General features: G+C 45.7%; 1 protein-coding gene across 1 annotated transcript in view; it reads left to right on the top strand.

Annotated features, from left to right (window-relative positions):
• The window catches only part of LOC120894722 (connectin-like), an 80,128-nt gene that overhangs the window by 48,959 nt on the left and 14,310 nt on the right, over window positions 1–16,859 (top strand). Inside the window, exon 3 of the mRNA XM_040297484.1 lies at window positions 13,432–13,566. The gene's annotated coding sequence lies outside the window, so the exon portion shown is untranslated. The remainder of the gene's footprint in view (window positions 1–13,431; window positions 13,567–16,859) is intronic.

Genomic DNA, 16,859 nt, shown 5'->3' with positions numbered 1-16,859 from the left:
AAATAAATCACTTCAAACGAACTTCGATGCTTTGGATGCTTTTTCCCTGCCGCGCAACAAGAAGCGTGTTCGGGGGCCTTTTGCCCCTTCCCCCTCCCGCGTTGGCTTGATGGCAGTTGCTGGAAAGAGCGAAAGCCTTACATGCATGTGTGACAGAGTTTTTGTGAGGCAGCAGGGGCATGTTAAGACGAAAGCAAACGATTTAAATGAACGCTACCATGTCTCCGAAATGGCAAAACATGTTGAATTAAAAAGGAAAAACTGATCGGATTGATGGGATTTGCCGATACGGGAGGGTGGAAAACGATGTGGAAGAGTGTGGAGGGGTGGGGGGGGGGCGAGCTGCCAAAGTATGCGTTCAGTTTTAGATACAGGTTTTTGTTTGGTGCCTTCAGCCGGGGAAGTAATGCTTGGGAGGAAACGCTGGAAATCAAAGGTTATTCGTGTGGAAAAAGTGCGCAAAGGGAACGGGCATTTTCTACAAGAGCAAACAATTTGCGAAAAGCATTTGTGCTGTTTTGTGTTTTTTTTTTTTCGTTTGCTGGGGTTTGCTCGGAATCAGGTTGATCTTTTTTGTTCATTGTTCACAATACTTAAGGCAGAACTTTATTGTTGTAAGTTGTCTATCGATATTTGACGATTTTCTTGGTATTTTATTTATAGATTTAGATTTTCCAATGCAAAGTACCACTTCGAAGTTGTTAATTTGCGCGAAAAGAAACATCTTTTGCTTTATTTTGTGACTACAAAAGTTTGTAGACGTTTTTAAAAATGTCTAAAAAAAGTAAATTTTGTAAGCAGTTTCTAAAATCGACTCTTTGCGTATGAAATATCATTTTTTTATCAAAACTTGTACATAAAGCTCAAGCTATTCTGAGATGATGTATTCACACAACAAAATCTACTTGCAGCACATTCCGCCTTCAACTAAAGCGAACAATTTTCGCTACTTCTGATAGCCAAACAAATTTGGAAGTGCAAAAGCACAAACCCCACCCCCTTAGCGACTAAAACAACATGCTAAACATACTTTTAGTACGGCCGGCCGGCTAAAAGCCGACAACAGAAACCTGGGATGGCTAAAAATGCAAATAAAGGTATCTCTCGCTCAATATTTGCGGCGCTCCAGAAAAGAAGGACGCAAGAAAACAGACCCGACGAAAACAAAACATTTTCCTTGCGAGCTCGCAGAATGGGAGCAGAAACAAAAAAAAAAACCTTTTTCATCAAACCCATTCCGGCCCGGGGGCTCATATTCGAGGGCCGGCACGGCGGTTGCCTCGTTGATTGAGATTCTTTGCCGAAACTTTCCGACAACCGGCCCTCGCGCCTGTGGATGTGGATCCCTTCCATTTCTCGATCACCTTCCTGATCCTGAGCGCTTGTTTGTGTATCTTTTCCAGCTCCAGTAGCAGTACCACCAAGCCAGCAATTCCTTATTCCCCCGGTGGGTGGGTTTGTTCTTTTTCGTGTGTGTGTGTGTGTGCGCGGATGATTATTTCCTTTGCCTGGTTCGTGCCGCACCGTCGCGCGAAGATTACCTCCGGCCGGCAGAGGGAAAGAGACCGGAAGGGCGCGCGTCCAAGAACGTGAAGCTGATTTTTCCCGTGAGGTTTGAAATGTCCCGAAAAAGCGGTCCCGAATCGCTGATCGAATTTCCTCGTCTATTGTCTAGCACCGGAGGGCTGAAGGGTGAAGCCATTGGGTCTCTTAAACCATCCGGCCACCGAAATGAAGCGTCGGATCGTGATCAGCTGCTTGCCGTCTGTGTTGGAGTGCTTTAATTTCTTCCCTTCTTTTGCTTTCTGTGGCTTCTTCCCAATGTTTAACCTCTTGCCTCGACAGCAGGACACAATAAAACGGTAAACAACAATCGAGCACTACTTTTCTGCACTGACCTGCAACCGTACCGTATATATGCAGCGGCTGAGGATCGGAGGGAAACGGGAATACGAATTGACTTTCGCATTAGAACAGTCCAAACCTCTTTCTCCCTCACACAGGCCTCACAGCAGGGGAAAATGTTGCACTGTGATGGTGGGCCAACAATTCTGCCGGAAAGAAAACCGGTGCCGGTGCTGGTGGGATTGGGTTGAAAATTTCATTTTCGATGAACACGGAATTTCGGGCCCCTTCGCCGTTGCACCCAGCAGGAAAACTTCCCACTTTATGAAGAAGCTTATCGGACAGCTTCGCTTCCGGTCCCAGTGCCGGTTTCCGTGCCTTTCTTTGGGTTATAGCACACAACGAGGAACGAGGTGAAAATGAAGGGATGAGGAAGAACAAATCCTTTCGCCTTCGTGACAAATCCAAGTTTCGGGGGCGAAACGGTCTCAACAGCTTCGGGAAGGTACGGCACGATGGGCGACGCTGTTGGCGTGTACGCTCCCACCGGAGGATTCGTTATTCGTTGCTCGAATTCTGGATCCATGTTCTGTCCGTGTGGCTGTGAAAAGAAAGATACCACAGGCGGGAATAGCAAGGCACTATCAGGGTGTTTTTTTTTTGTGTGGAACGAAATGAGATGTTTACAGTTGACCGAATGACTTGAACAATTTTATTGGACTTGTGAGGATGAGATCGGAGGTTTTTCCGCCCTGCTGTTGCCCTATATTTTCCCTCCACGGCCCGGTCGTGTCCTTTGCTAATCGGTTTCGGTTCAGTTCAAGTTCATAGCACGATTGGTCTAGAAAAGGGTAGAAACGAGATCTGATGCTGACGACTGAAAACTGAGGGGCAACAAAGTTGAGCCAAGGTTCCCTGGATGATGTAACTTTTTTTTTTCTCGTTTGTCTAGAGTGCTTCGATACCATTGGGATTTGCATTCAATAGAAGAGCTATCATATAAACTGTTCAAATGCTGCAACATGTTCGGAAGTGTGTTGAATGTTTTCAAAACCCTTTTCTCTTTTTTGTTTTAAATCAGTTACAATTAACAGTTACATTTTTGTGCAGTCCAGAATGCTCCGCAACGTTGAGCTACGATAGGAAAAAGTCTTATTTTGTTCAACATGTTGCAAACATTTAGGCTGATTAAAGCAACAAGCAAAGTGTGTTGCATACTTTAAGGCCATTTTGATATGAAAAGAAGTACCTTATCAACAAGCCATTATCGTTTCATTTTGTATTTTATGTGCGATCAATCGCAAAGGCGAAACCACCCTCACTGGTGTTTTCCATTTGCTAGGTCAGTTCATGAGTAAGCAGGTGAGCATTTCGGCGACACACAGAAAGACTTTTAGAGCCTCACTCTCCACTCATGCGACCAGAATTATAATGTCATCGTGTTTGATACGTTCTTCACATCTTATGGCGCTTTGCACACCACCGGACGTATCACTAACCGTGGTGCGCGGCTACTCACACGCTTGGTACACACTTTCACCGATCGACCTGCTATTCAAAACACGATTTTCCACGCCAGCTCGACAAGTTCGCTTTCCCGGCGTCACGCAGCAGTTGGTTTCGAGTTGTGCAGCACCGAACACCGAACAATGCGAGCGAGTGAAATTTAATATTCCACTGCGTTATTAAATGATTGAAATGTTAATGCTATTTGATTTGATATAAGTGATTCAATATTTGAACTTCGTTCCCTTTTATTCGGAATCCCTCCCCACCCCTCCTCTCCGATGCTACTGATCGACCTACTCGTATTTCCCGGCTGTCTCCAATACCTTGACGGCGCACACGGGTACGCTACACGTTGGCACGCACGCCAAGCACCGCACACGGTGAACATTGGCATGCAATTGTGGAGCGTAAAAGTAAGCGTAAAAATGTCCTTTACCCACCGTACCCACGCACCGTGCTGCAGTGCACCACACATCCGGCTCAGTTATCGTCATCCATCCATCCGTCCTTCGCCCGCTTGGCGAAGCCAGCCAACCGAACCGGAACCGATAGTATGCAATCAAATATTTGTACACGATAACGATCGGCCGCACGATAAGTGTGTGTGTGTGTGTCTGTTGGAGAGGCAACGAACCAGGTTGTGTGTGCATACGGTGGAAAACATTATCGTCCCGAAGATGTATGCTTACTGGAGCGCAAATCCGATTTTTCCGGACCGATCAGATCGTGGAAGGTTTTCACACTTTTTAACAGCTTTGGATATTGAAATCTCGATTGGGACCAAGGGAGAAACACCACGGATGGTGGCGTTGAGTGAAGGTGGAAATCTGGAACGAGTGACCATTGATTGTTACTTTTTAATGCACTTCGAGCACGTACGTGTGTATTTACATTTAAATCAATCGAAATAATAAAGCACCGCATTGGCGCAGTGCTTTATGTTAAAACATGGAACTATGAGTAAGACTTCAGAAGAAATTATTTAACTATTGAAGTTATAAAAGAACTTCATTCAACGGAATCTGAAACAATTCCAAACTATGTACAATGTAGCTGTCAGTAGCGTTAACACAAGACTATTTAAATGCAATTTGCATACATTCAGGCGATTTCAATACAAGACTTAAAACATATCTACACCAAATATTTGTGGTGCAGCAAAGAAGACGACAGCAGTATGCGTACTGCCGACAATACTTCAATAATCACAAGGATGCTAAAAACACTCGTTCGACTCAGATCAATAATCTTGGGTCAGCAAAATTCGCAATATCGATAGCAAACGTGAAGATGATTCGTAAGTAAGCGGCCGTACGAAACTAATGCACACGATAATCTTCAGCAAAGCTAAGGTTCTCTTCTTCTCGGTAAGCTCACTTACATATTCCGTACGTCAGACGTTTCAAAGTCATAAATTCCTACACAACAGCTACCACTTGGCACTAGATCCTGGGCCACTTAAAAGTCATGCCGACCGATGCACGGTTTCAGGTCGGTTTTGCCACACAAATCGCCGTGTGGTTGTAGAATCTATCCTCCGATTCGTTTTGCTTGCCCTAAGAGAAAACTGCTTCACTTGAACGGATGCTGCTGTAGGATTCTTGCAGTTTTCCCGAAACCCCGTAGAAGCGTTACTAGCCATTGGAAGGGCCAAACTGTGCCTGTAACAGCACAGACAACACACGCTCTGAACGCGCTTCAAATATTTGTGGTGTTTGCTCTGAACCTAGCGCTCAGCTCTCGTTTGCCTATTTGCCGAAGAAACCTTCGAGGCTTTTCGCTTCTCAAACTCCCTCCTTTTTCTCCCCGTGCGGGTGTTCAATTGGCTCTTTGTACAATGAATTCACAGCAACGGGCATCATCATCATCATCATCTGCATTATTGTTATGATTATTATTATTCTCGCAACGTAACTGCCATATCCAACACGGGCGCAATGTTTGATACCCGTTGATACTGCACGCGCGTTTGTGCGCCTGCAATGCATCTGAGTCAATCCCGCTGCTTGCGGGGGCATTCATGGGCAAAAACGGTTTCAAAACTGACACGGGGTTGCCACACAGCCGCCGGGAGCTGCAGGAAGCTGGTTTATTGGTACAAGGGGCCGGAGCAGCTTAGGGGCCAACCCACCGGCCCTAAACCACACATCCCGTACGGCACACAACTTGCCGTCCAGCCACACTTATCGGGATGTTTATTGCAGTACTCACCGGCGGCAAGGCCATAGTTCAGCCTGCACCCGCAAACTGCACGGGCTACGGGTACGCCAACACAAACGACGACGACGCCGATCGTTCCGGAAGTCGACGAGCAGTGTGTGCAGTCGGGCGTAAAAATAGCAACCAACACTGCTACCTTCCCCAAAATGCTCCAGCTCGCACGAGCGGCCACGGTAGCACGGATGCACTTTTCTGCGTCAATCTGCATAATCGAACAAAACGATGGTACACCGGCTTAGGGGCTCCCGATTCCCGTATGCGGCACCGGTCGTGTCGGTCGGATGTCGGAGTGCTTTGTAAAGGCAAACTCGAAGAGGATTTCCGGAACCATCGAGCCGGAACCGATCCCTGCATGGCACGGCACAAGAACATGCGGTACAATGTTTAAATAATGTCTTAAGCAGCATCACTTCCCGGCCTGTGTGTGTGTGTGAGTGTTTGTGTAAAAAGAGGATTGTTTGGACTGCAGCGAAAGGTTATCTCTAAATTAATTCATTGATTACAAACACTGGAGCTTTTGCTGCTTTCGTGCTGCTAAAGACTAGATAGAATGCACTGCACTGCAGCTTTACTTGTACAGGAGCGTATAAGGTAAACTTCTATTGCATTTGAAATTTGTAAGCAAATGCCATTGGATTTCAAGAGGACCAATGGAGTTATTTAATTTCGTTAAGCTTCACTTCGGACGCATGCCTGGGGAATATTTAACCCTTCGAATTGAACAATGTGATGGATTTTTCTTAATCCTAGCAGAGCTTAAATTGCCTTGCCAACTCTTTCAGTAGAAGAATAATAATAACGCTTCAAAGGTATTAAACCACTTGCAGTGAAGAATGGGATGCTTCCTTCCCAACGTGTACTTTTCTATCGGTACAGTGTAAGCAATTTGTAAAGCCATACGCTACGTATTATTTTAAAAAACCCTGTGACTCTGCGCCATTCAAAGTACGTTCCATTATTACAATACGCATAGTGGTGTAGAGCTAAATTCCCAGAAAACGATTAGCTTGCACCGCATGGGAAAAGGGAACATTTGCACTGACGATATGCTCAAAAGTGCAGTGTGGAAGCAAGAACAATTTAAACTATTCCCCGAACCAGATTAACGCTACTCTCACTAACAGTACGAGAGCTTCTTTGTTTCCGATAAACTGCATCGTGAGGCGAATGTTCCGGAGAGCAGCAAGAAACACGGGAAATCTTTTACTCGCTTATCGAGCACACATGTCACGAATGATTTTAAGTGTGCTTCAAGAGTTCACATTCAACTTCAACAGCTTCGTGCAGCGTATTATCTCCTTTTGTCTATTGACTTTTTTTTTTCGTGCACACAGCTCGGCACCCAGAGAGATCTAGCTCCCACACGGATAAACTTTAAAAGCACACTTGCAAAGTTTTAAAAAAGTTGTTCTGCTTTAGTTTTGCTCTACCCGATCGGACGAAACAAAACTGTCAAAGATTAGCGAACGGTGTGTCCTCGTGACAGTCTCACTTCACCAAAACGGAGCACACAAACTCACCCACACACATACACGCACACACAAATTCACATGAAAGACTAAGTTTCCCCCGGCGCAACAAAGCATTTTCTCAGATTTGCTATAATCTGTTGTGCCTGCGAATCGCTTCAAAGATGGCCATGGAAACCCGTCAACCGTCAACCGGCGCACCAGCAAACGTTCTAAGTCAAAATGATTAGGAATGAGCAGTGCTGTGTCAGTGGTGGCGTAGCACGGGACAATCGTAACGTACCGCGGTGCGCATCATTGCACAAAGAAGGATCGTTTGACTTTAATCCCAAATTGCTTTCCCTGTGCAGCCGTACGCCTTGGCAACCCATCGCTGAGCAGAGTTCCATGCTTAGGACACAATTGGGCTAAGAAAAGGAACCCACAAGTACCTTTCGCGATATTGCCCACCACGACGGTGTCGGTTGTCGTTCCAGCTGAACCGCAACGCTTGTTTGAAGTGAAAACACTGTGGCACGGTTTGCGTTTAAGTATGCACACGCCCGCGTTTGGAGTGGTATGTTAATCAAATTGGACGATACGGACGAAGGCGGTCGTGCTTTTACTGCGAATAGTTCGGATAAGATATCAGCACCACTTGCTCTCAGTGGTTGGTAAAAATTATCTACAAAGTGCTCAACAATGGTTCCAAAGCTGTGAGAAATTTCGCTTGAAAGTGATAATCAGTTATTAAGTAAAATGACGTTGGGTTGACATGACCCTAGCGCCATTAATTAAATTCATTAGATAGTTTTTAGGTTTTGATGAAGTACATTTGAGTAATTGAATAATAAAACGAAACAAAAGTTCCATCAGGAAAAATGAAACGAGTTCACTCTTTTTTCCGAATAAATACATAGTGTTGCATAATGCATACCTTAATCATTATCATAATAAGAATTATGCGAGGCAAACAAAGGCCTAAACGCCAAAATGTATGCAATTTGTAAACATAGTCCAGTTAAATACTCCTTTCAATTTAAATTCTTTCAAACTATAATGAAGAACAATGCTCCGATGAATTAAATAAACCAGAGCAGGTTTGCACTACGAATTGCCTTACGTTATGAACTATTATACATTCAGTTTTGGAAACCTTTCAATAACCCTATCGTATGTACCAGCACCCTCAAAGGCTTCAAGCTGCTTCGTGAACCCTGCAAAACTCAGGCAAGCATGTAAACGGCATCTGTTTTCGAGAACTTTTCCCATTTTTTCGTCCTCCCTTTTTTTCTACCCGTAAAGCCCGGATTAACCCGCGCCATGGTGAAGCTTTCACCGCGATCCGAAGCGAATTGTTTTCAAGGGCTTGTTGTTTTTCACTCTCCGGGCATTCGGTTCCGCTTGCGCGGGAAAAAACCGGAAACGGGAGCGGTGCTTAAACAGATAATACGAGGCAATTTCCTACCAAACATGACAACGACAATGAGAAAATGGTGGAAAAATTCGAAAACGGCGAAAGGCACGCAAAGAAATGAACGAGAAGCGAAGAAATGGACTGAAAGCAACAACGAAAACAACGACAACAGAAAAAAGCGGTACCGTTCTCATGCAATTTGAACGCAGCGATGGCACTCTGGAGGCGTAAGTGGCTTCATGCCTGCAGCCGTCCTTCACGAGGCACCGTTGCGTGAGCGACCTTAATCAGTGAGCGGCGTGGAATGGTCGCAGCAGAGTAGGAGATAAAGGAGTGGTTTTGAAAGAAGGAAAAAAACAGCACTGAAATAAAAGCAAGAAACCCGCCCGCAATGCAGGAACAGGGTCAGGGCTGGGTGGGGAGGACGGGTGGAAAATAAAAATAAATATATATTACAGAACAAAGGATCCCGGCACCAGACAGGCACCCGTGCAATGCGATACGAGACTGTAGACAAGTGGTGGTGGCGGCGGCGGCAGCGATGACGACGACGAGTACGATAAATGAAACTGACACTTAACACCACTCGCGTTGACGATAATTTTCTCGGGCGGTTTCCGTTTCCGTTCGCATTCGTCCACGTCAAGCGTTCGGGGGGGGGGGGGGGGGTTGCTGTCTTTCTTCGCCTTCGCCCATTGGAGATTTGGACGCTCGTGTGCCGGTGCATTCTTCTCTTTGGCATTTCGTGTGAAATAGACACGGGTTTGAATTTTTGCCCATTGAGAGCTCCATGTGCGCTGGATGGCACCATAAAAATGATTTAGTTTAACAGCTTTAAATTGAATTTGCAAACAATGGGCGAAAATTCTTCTCGATTTTTGTGTTGAAATAAAAAAACGTCAATGTGAAGGAAAAATTAGAATTGCATACTTTTAGAATAACTTGTCGTAAGCTTCCTGAAATACAAAAATAGAACTAAAATATTCTTTTTCGTCCTTAAAGGTTGCTGCACTTTGTGTGACTATAATCGTTGTGTTATTTTCAGCACTCTTCCCTTTTTTATCTTTCATGGTCCAATTTCTACACTTTCGTTTGTACTTTTTGCAGTTCTGCTTCTTTCTTCAATGGTTGCCGTTCGAAGAAGGAATTTTTAACCTTAAAAAACCTCCATAAACGAAAAAGTTTACTTCATAAGCCACTGAACTCTTTCCCAAACCTGCAAAAAAAATGTTTGATATTTGGAAAAGCAGTACAAGATACAGAACAGACAAAAAACGAAAAAAAATTCCTTAAACAAATTGGAACATCTTCTAACTTGTACATTGCCGTTTTACTTATTCACCTGCTTTCTCTCTGTTGGCTCATACACTGTACCGTTTGAAACCCTTTTCGCTCAATTTTCACCATACCGAGATACAAAAACAAAAAGAGAAGCCCGCCAGCAAAGGATAACCATAACACTCGGTCAGAATGATCCTCGGCCGGCAGGAAAAACCCCGGTGAAGAATATCATCATAGACATATTTTCGGTCCTTTCCAAAGTTTTCGTACACAAAGCGACCTTTTGTCTGCCCCCCTCCGCAAACACCGGCATGAGCAGGGCAATTTTTTGTTCCCGTCGCAACGCAACTTCCGAACCAAACCGGGCAGGCAGATAAAACCCGTCCCGGAGGAGGGTTTGTCGGTACTAAAAACACTTCACCTTCAAGTGATTATTTTCCATTTGACCTTCTTTTTTTCGTCCGCTGCTTCCGCTATCTCTCTTTCGCTTTCGCCCTCTTCGCGCACGGCACCAAACGGGTGCTTTGAGGAGACGCGGGTGCCGCGAAACAAGTTGCTACGATGAACGGTTATGGTATCATCTTCATTAATGTTCTCGCCTCGGTTATGACACCGGTTGTGACCCGTTCGTTCGTGTCCTGTCGCCCCCGCAATCTGCACCCCTTAGAGGCGCGAATCGGGCTAGAATTTTGGGGAAATTTATTCCTCACCAATCATTGGCAAACGGAGGCGCTAAGGGTTGTCTGCACTAAACCCGGGCAAATAAAGTTAGAAGGCACTTCTTCGCCGCCCTCCCGCCAGGCACAAAATAAACACACTCCATCGAGCCTTTACGGGGGCAGCGCGTTTTCTATTGCGAGCTGGAAAGTCTTCTCCAGCCGTAAGGAAGACGTTATCGTTTGCTAAGGGGTTTTCAAATAAGTTCTGATTATTATTTAAAATATTGATATTAGAAGCCGAACGCCCAAACGGGCGGGATGTGGTTTTATTTGGCAGAGGGCAGACTAAACGATGCCTCGTACCAAACTGCCGCTCCGCTCGCTTTCCTCGCTCGATGCCCATGCCGAACGTGGGGAAAACCTAATTGGGAAATGGAGCGATTTGGAAACGGTTCGGTGGACCGGGTTAGGCGGCCCACTGTGTCTTGCAAGGAAGCGCTTCCTCCCAGCTTCACCGAATACACTTTGATGCGAGACGACGAGTGGTTTTGAGCGGGAGGAAAAATGACTTTTAAACGGTTAAATTGCCCGAGCTTTTGCGAATGGTCCGGATGGGGTAGGAATTTTTAGAAAAGCTCCCTCTACAGCATCCCTCGATCCGCCGAACGCATCCCGGCACCGCACCGCAACGAAACACTCGTGCGAAAAGTGTCTGATAGCATTATCCCGAGTAATGAGAGTTGATTGCTGTTTTTTCGGTAGGGTGGGGAGGCGCGTCGGGTTTTTGTCGGTTGTCGTTACCAGTTGTTCCGACAAGCAGTTGGAACAAGATTGCCAATGTTTTGCCAGCGTGAGGGCCCTATAGGAAGAATAGGAAATGGGTGCCGATGTCGTTATCGCACTCACAGCTTATTTTGAATCATTTTTTTTCTTTTTGTTTCGTTGTCTTCCCCCTCCTCATACAAACCATAGCGTATCGTGGTTGTTGTGGTTTGGCGAATTGGTTTCCAGATGTTGCTGTTGGTTTTGGTGAAAAATGCGACAGTGAAGCGATTTGGATCAGTGTTTTTTGTCGATGCAAATAGAAAACAAGAGGTTTCGGGCAGAATGGAGAACAATAAAAGGCACTCAATTCTCCGCAAGCTACAGTGATGCAGCCAATGCCTCTAGTAGGAACATTAATTATTCTTGCACGCACATCATCGATAATGTGTATGAAGTGTCATTGGACAGGGTGGAATGTAATGCTTCTCAATAATTGAAGTGCACATCATTGCGGCACAAAATGCTTATGAAAAGAAATGTATTGTATCCAAATTTGATGAGCTTAGCTGTTTTTGTCAAGAATGTTTCATGGCGAGAGCATTCTACATCACGAAAACTCAATGATCTCAGTGAGTGGTTTTTGCCGTGATTCTTCTGATTTTATTTTTTTGTTTGAAAACGTCTATTCAGCAAACTATGAGTTGATCTCGTAAAAGAGACGCACATTGCCAACGGTCTATTGTTGTTTGAGTTTAATTTTAGTTTAATTTTATGAATTATAGTCAACGTTTATGTCCTCGAATATACAAAACACGGATTGAATCATTCCTATATTAAATATTTACAACCTATTTCTATGATGATATCCTGTCTATTTGCTCAGCTGCCTAATGATTTCGTTCATTTCCGTTCTGTAAATTTCAGTATTTTTCTGAATAAACAACAGTTCCCTCATCAACTCCAGTAATGTATCTGCTATAAACAGATTTAATGCTTGCCCAGAAATGTGCTATAAAATTTGTTTTTAATTAGTTCCGTTCTGCTGTAACTACAACGGTATTAAAATGTGCTTATGCCTCAAAAGTGCATACTTTCAGGCGCATGATACATTGAAACACATACCACCGGCTGCGAGGATATGCAATATTCTCCCTACCCGCACCGCCAAACCCTTGCGATTGTCACACATTTAATTTTACGTCAGAATGAAGCTCCGCTCCATGGACGGGATTACGAGTACCACGAGCTGAAACGTATCTTTCGTCGAAATGAGAATTAACTCTAATGGAACGGATTAGCGAATCGGGTGAGAACATACAACCATCCGGGATGGAGCCACGGAAACAAAAAAAAAACGACACATAGAACCAGTAATCACGCAATGCAGCAGCGTACCATTCACGTACCACACTCTTTGCGCTTGAAAGGAAACAAAGAAAGTACGGTGCAATATTCACCAACGCTCCCGCACACGTCCGGAGGATTTATGCTTTGTTCAAGTGGGCACATTCTTTCGGTTGCGCTCGGTACCCAAAAAGCTGGCTGCTGCCGTTGCTGTGGTATGTGAAACCATGCAATCCAAAACGGAGTGTGCTCTCAGACAAAGAAAAAAGTCGATGAATTCTACGAGCTTTTCGGCATTTGGGCCGTTCGCCGCCTTTCCCTTTGCCGCTCGATTGCACACGCCTTTTCCCGTTTCTAATGTACGGAACGACGAGTATGAGTATATGTGTATGTGTGTGTGTGTATGTGTGCTCGGTACTGATAGTCCCCAGCACTACCGCCACCATCATCGCCGTCTAAGACAATGAGTCAAAATCTGCACATCAACTTGCCTTGTGTGCAGACACGTGCGTTCCAATGGTGCGAGTGAGCCATGCATCGTTAAGCCCCGAGATCGACAAAGTCGTCGTAAGAAAAGAGATCCTCGCCCGTCCTCCGCCCGTCTCCGCGTGTGCGAACGCCCTCGCCCATGGCAACGCCCGGCCGGTGCGTCGCTGGAGGGAGATAATGAATGGGCTCACGCTGGAATGGAGAGAATTAAAACATTACTCTTCCGGATGCAGTAATCCCCGAGAGCGGGCGCCAGCAAACCCCGTTCCGCCGCGTTGGCTTGCATTCGATCCGGTGTCGGGTGGCACGCAATTTCACTGCACAAACTCCCATCCCAGCACTGCTCACGCTTTCAAGACACTTTCTTTGTTGCTCGACCGGGCGGCTCCGTGTCGTCAGTGTGCTTACCGATCGGACTAACGCTTTCTTTTACCCCTTACCTGGCTCATTTCAGACATGTTAATTAACGCCAGCAAATCGGCAGAATCAATTACACGCTGAGCTTGCGAGACCGTTCGGTGTACGGTGTAGAAAGTTGCTGCTGCACAAGCGAGGAACAAACAGAAGGAAAGAAAACAACACGCCAAAGGTAAGTGACAGGCGCACAATGTTGCGAGGGTAGTATTAGCTTTTGAAAATTCTAATAATTTACCATCCCATTGAGCGAGAGACGTATCAATTCGTTTAAGTTTGCCGGCAAGAATGTATTTGTTTTAGTTTAATGCATGGCAAAGCTTTACTATGCTGAACGAGGAGGTCACTCTGGTGTTTGGAAATTGCCCTATTTAAACTGTGTCACGTTTTGTGTTATCAAAGTATACATTTAGGCGTTTTTAAAGCAGTCCGATATGTTTCTCAATACACGTAAAACACAACATATTTTCTACTTAACAATGAACACTATTTTCAATACTTTGTATTCAAACCATATAAAATTATGATAAAAGGACGTAAAATGGAACGATCTGTTCCAAAAGCCAACTCAAGCCTGTATAAAGTGCATCGCTTCGCATCCTCATCTAAAATCGCTCATAGCTGAAGCGTTATCTTTTCTGCGCGTCCTTCAAGCTCAGCTCCCTTCGCCATCCCCCGATCGAATAAAGCATAACAAATCTGAATTAAATCTCCATCATCATAATGCCCGGTCTGTATCTGATGGTATCGCGATTACACGCTCGCGCTCTGCCCCAACCGTTCCTCCCTGCCCCCGGAAACGCTGGATCGCAGTCTGGGGGTCGGGCAATCAATTATGATTGATAAAAATGTCTTGTAACCGTCCATCTCATTTTGCACTCCCACCGTCACCGGTTCACGCACGCACCGCTCTGTCACCCCCCTCTGTATCGCTATCGCCGGTCTGTGGGTCGTTCGTGCATCCGAAAGGACGGAAAATTATTGAAATTCAATAAAGCGATCAAAGCGTGACGGGTGGGTAGGAAATGGTACCGTCCCGGTAGAATGCTTGAGAGAAAATATAAACCCTCACCCGGCAAGCCACGGTTGAACAGGACGGGCCCGGGTCGTTTGTGGGCTGAAAGAAGAAAGAACATTACAGGAATTGCCTCCACTCTCGGCAGCCGCAAGATTCTATCGATCTATCCGAGCAAGAATGCTGCTACAGTAGCCACTCGCGACTCGCTGGAGCGGCAGGCAAAATCATAACCCCGAAGAAAGGTGCCTCGCTTCAAACGAAACATAATAGAATTACACGCTAGCGGAACGAAGTCAACCTAGCAAGGAGGCGGAAGCGATAAATTTCGGCACAAAAGTAGTCGATATCGCTTCCTACGCCTGTTTTGCAGGCGGGAGTGACGGTCTCCCAAAGGGACAGCCCCCATCTTCCCGAGCCGGGTTGAGGTGAATCAATTGGAAAGTTTTTGATGCAGAGAATCGCGACCACCCGTCAACGAGAGCCATCCCACCATTACGAGAGCAATTTCCGGTGTCCTCTGTTTCGCAAGCGCATCCCTACCCACCTCTTCGCTTCAACATTATAATCTGGGCCGCACCCAAGCTCGCTGGAATGATATTTATGGAAAATGGTTATTGAGTCCGGTCCTGTCGTGGTGCGCGAAGCGTCGGCTCTTAATGCTTTCCGCCCGTTTCCATCCCGCCAGCCCGACGGTACGACAGTACGACGGTCAATGTGCCTCAGGTGAGCAACGCAATCATAATCGCGCGAAAGTTTGTGGCGCGGTAGTGCGGGCCTACGGGGCACGGGCGAGGCGGGCCCACATTTTTCGGTCGGCAATTATTGTCTATGTTTGGCTAAGTTCCAGCACCTCCGACCGGTATCGTTCCCGGTGGGGCAACATTTTTAGCACAAATTGTCCTGCGGGACTGCGCGTGGATGGGATGGATGAGCATGCGGAGAAGCCATCATGCTATAAAAGCGTTCGCTGCCGCCCCTGCCCCTGCCCGCTGACCCTTCCGGCAGTGCAGAGTCTAAGCTAGCCACAAAAGTACCATAGCGCACCGGACGAAAGGCAATAAAATGAACGACTCACGGCGGCCATTAGTTTATGCGCTTTAGTGAAGCACACTGGCACATAGCGCTGCAATAAAGCGAGGAATGAATTGGAGGAAAAGAATGAAGGAGGGAGAAGGGTAGAGAGAGTGGTTAGGACAGAGCTTCCACGCTAACACAGTGCTTTCTGCTTACTTTTAGCTTTTCCTGTACACAAAGCGCGAATGCGATGGTGGGTCAAGCGGGAACGAGAAACGAAGAATGGCTCATCCTTTGAGGGCACAAAGGCACCAACGCGCTGACACTTCTGGTCGCACTGTAGTATTCTAAATGTATCTACGCTCGCTGATTGTGTGCCGCGTTAGTAATGGCGCTGAACGGTGGACAAAGTGAAAACATAAACGAAATGGAAACGGCATCACGCTGCTGCTTGCTAATGAATTAATACTCCGGAAATGTTTAGATAAGCACGAAAGTACACGAGGGCCTCGTTTTAAAACGGTTAACACTTTGCAAACGCATTACACTACTAATTTATAGTCAAAAATGTAGTTATTTATGCTTTCATTAAAATATAAAAAATGTATTAAATGAGCATTTGAATCAATAGCCCCTGAAGATATGCAAAATGTATTACCACTGGATTGATGATTTTATTGATGACATAACTTTGCCTACCTTTAGGCTTTAAGCTCAACTTTGTTGAATCCCAATTTAAGCTTGAGTCACCTGAAAGTATGCAAACATTATTTCAAAATCATCTTAACAGTATCTGAACAACGCTTAGGCGCTTACAAGCGATTAAAAAGTACATATCGTTTTGCCAAACACTTTTTTCGTATACACGCGACACGTGTGAATCAAGATTGCTATCGAACGCATTTGTAATATTACATGCACACAATTTATGCATTGCCTTCGCCGAAGTACACACCCCCCAGTAACGTACAATTTTGTCGCCGGCATCTACAACCCACACCCAAGGGCCACACTCCTGCCCGCTAGGACACGGCTGCATTCACGTCATATTGGACGACCTTTGAACCGCTGTCAAGTCGCAGCATGAAAAACATCCATTCCCACCCGGGGAGTCACCGGGTCATCGTTTATTACGATCAACTCTCCCCCCAAAGAGCGCCGGGCGCAAGAAATTACACTTTTTGGCTGCAGACATTTACAGGAGCGCACGTATTTTGGCACGGTTACTTGCACATCCATGGACGTGCGCTAGATCGTAAAAAAAATCGCATCCCTTCCAAAATGGGACCGTTCCGACGAGTGGATCGATGCCAAATTGCTTCGTAATTGTGTTTATGAAGTTTTGCAGGCGCAGCGCAGCGAACGCTCGCAAAGTGAAGTCATCATAAAAAAGCATCGTTTTATCGGCGAAAGGAAAGTAATATGGCTTAGTGCCG

The sequence above is a fragment of the Anopheles arabiensis genome, chromosome 2 (genome assembly GCF_016920715.1).
Source record: "Anopheles arabiensis isolate DONGOLA chromosome 2, AaraD3, whole genome shotgun sequence".
NCBI classification, from domain to species: Eukaryota; Metazoa; Arthropoda; class Insecta; order Diptera; family Culicidae; genus Anopheles; species Anopheles arabiensis.
This window is presented reverse-complemented; position numbering and strand designations above follow the sequence as displayed.